The following is a 3,157-nucleotide window of genomic DNA, read 5'->3' as shown; positions in this document are numbered from 1 at the left end:
TCGCTGGTCAACTTTTAACCCTTATAACTTCCTAAAAGAAATATATATTTCAAAAATGGTGCTGATGTAAAGTAGACATGTGGGAAATGTTATTTATTAACTATTTTGTGTGACATAATGCTCTGATTTAGGGACATTCCAATTAAAAGTTTGAAAATTGTGAAATTTTCAATTTTTTTTGCCAATTTACATTTTTTTCAGAAATAAACACAAGACATATTGAAGAAATTTTACCACTATCATAAAGTATGATATGTCACGAAAAAACAGCTTAGAATCAGTGGAATCTTTTGAAGCTTCCCAGAGTTATAAACTCAAAGTGACACAGTGGTCAGATTTCAAAATTAAGGCCTGGTCATTAATCTACAAAGTGGCATGGTCCTTAAGGGGTTAATGGGGTATATTACTGTTTACAAAAAAATAGAAAAGTCCTCAAAATCCAAGCATTTAAATGCAACTGTCTAAGACCGGTTTCACATGTCCATCTATTTCCAGTACTGGAAAAAACAGTACCGGAGAGATCCATGTCCGTGTGTGCAATACTTGTGTGTTTTAAAAAAACAGCGTGGGGACACCTCTACTCTTGATAACCAACCTTGCTGAAGCTGACAGATGAGGGATGCAGCCCCCAGCTGTGAGTTTTGCCTGGTTGGTTAAAGAAAATAGGGGGAATAGGGGTTTTTCATTCATTTATTTAGTTATATCTCAGGCATCGGGTGAAGAATACTCCGATCATCCGGATCATGATCAGGTGTCGGATGATGGGAGTAATAGGGCAATTTTAGGCTTTGCAGTATAGAATTATAGAATCATAGAATCGTAGAGTTGGAAGGGACCTCCTGGGCCATCTGGTCCAACCCCCTGCTCAAAGCAGGATTCGCTAAATCATCCCAGACAGATGTCTGTCCAGCCTCTGTTTGAAGACTTCCATTGAAGGAGAACTCACCACTTCTCGTGGCAGCCTGTTCCAGTCATTGATCACTCTAACTGGCAAAAAGTTTTTTCTAATATCTAATCTGTGTCTCCTCCCATTCAGTTTCATCCCATTGCTTCTAGTCTTTCCTTGTGCAAATGAGAATAAAGATGATCCTTCTACAATGTGACAGCCCTTGAGATATTTGTAGACAGCTATTAAGTCTCCTCTCAGTCTTCTCTTTTGCAAGCTAAACATTCCCAAATCATGCAACCTTTCCTCATAAGACAGGGTTTGCAGACCGGTCACCATTCTGGTTGCTCTTTTCTGAACTTGCTCCAGTTTGTTGATGTCTTTTTTAAAATGTGGTGCCCAAAACTGGACACAATATTCCAGATGAGATCTGACCAAAGAGGAGTAGAGGGAAATAATTACTTCACGTGATCTAGACTGTATGCTTCTGTTAATACATCCTAGAATTGCATTTGCCTTTTTTGCTGCTGCATCACACTGTTGACTCATATTCATTCTGTGATCTATTAGTATACCCAAGTCTTTTTCACATGTGCTGTTGCTTAGCCCTATTCCTCCCATTCTGTATATGCTTTTTTCATTTTTATTGCCCAGATGTAGTACTTTGCATTTTTACCTGTTAAAAAACATTCTGTTAGTTGCTGCCCACTGCTCCAGTTTATTTATATCTTTTTGAATCCTCTCTCTCTCTTCTCTAGTATTAGCTATCCCTCCTAGCTTTGTGTCATCAGCAAATTTAATCAGTGTACCCTCAATTCCTTCATCTAAATCGTTGATAAAGATGTTGAACAATACTAGTATTGTAATAGTATTGCAAGATATGGAGCAAATTGATTGCTGTAAATACAATTTTGGTGGAAAATTTGTTGCACCTGGCAAGTTAGAGTGTCAAAAGACTGGATTATTTCTAGTGTGTGCTACTTTTTTGAGTAGATTACAGTTAAAAGTACTTTACATAATTTCATGGATTATAAATGAAAGACCCCAGCTTCACTGATGGGAAATAGAACAACCATGCCCTCCTGGATGGAGCAGATTGTGCACCAGTTCAGACTTTCATTGTCTTTGCCCCAATTGCAACAGCTTGTTGTTAAGTTGAGAACAAGTATTGCAGTTAAATAGTTAAATTCATTTAGATGTATCCTCTTACTTACACTGTGTCTACATGTTGTGGTTGTTTGCACTTGCGAGAAACCATGCCAATGTTCAGGTCAGTGTGGTTTGCAATCAGCAGTAGCTAAAAGCACTTTCAGTAATAACGGGTCGTGTGATGAAATACTATTTTCTGAATAACCATCTGTACACAAAAAAATGAAAATTGAATGTAATTAAAAATTAATGCAATTTGCAAAAATTATTGCAAAATCATTAAAAAATCACTACTGGAAAAAAAAAAACCTAAAAACAAAGATTCCTTAAATCACCTTTAAGATGTAGAATATTGAATGATGCTATGTACATAACTAATACATATATTATATACCTGTGGCATGTGGTTAATTCACTGCTAGCATGTATTTATGTACAGTATGCAGCTTATTTACTACATACATACAGTACTATTCAAAAATGTGGACACACCTGTTCTTGCAATGGTTTACCTTGTTCTTATTTGTGCACATTGTAGATTCAGAAGACAGAAAAGACATGAAGCAGCTATTACGGAAACAGAGTAAAAAAGCACATTGTCATACACGTGTCCCAGGGATGAGTCTTGCTCCCTTCTCCTGGGTTCGCTGCCATCCGTTGTGGTCCACGTTGAGTTTTGCAGGTTGCACAGCGTTGATCATCTCTCTAGACATATTTAAGGCTCGGTAAAGGCCCTTTTACATTTAGCGATGCACCAGCGATCCGACCAGCGATCCGACCCGGTCAGGATCGCTGGTGCATCGCTAAATGATCACTAGTGAGCTTCCACACAGGAAGATCTCACAGCGATGCAGCAGTGACGCAGCGGACGATACTCACCTTTCACACACAGCGATGAAGACGTCCTCCCGTCCGCGTCCAGCGTCGCTCGTCTAACACAGCAGGAAGCCCAGCAGGAAGCTGACGACGAGAAATGGAGCCGACCGATCTCGCGCGATGAGCGACAGACAGCGGGGGGAGCCGGTCGGAGGTAAGTATCACACATAGCGATATCACTAGCGATATCGCTATAACGTCACAAAATCGGTGACGTTATAGCGATATCGCTATGTGTAAAACCCC

This window comes from Dendrobates tinctorius, unplaced genomic scaffold (genome assembly GCF_039654945.1).
Source record: "Dendrobates tinctorius isolate UK_male_01 unplaced genomic scaffold, ASM3965494v1 ptg000203l, whole genome shotgun sequence".
NCBI classification, from domain to species: domain Eukaryota; kingdom Metazoa; phylum Chordata; class Amphibia; order Anura; family Dendrobatidae; genus Dendrobates; species Dendrobates tinctorius.
This window is presented reverse-complemented; position numbering follows the sequence as displayed.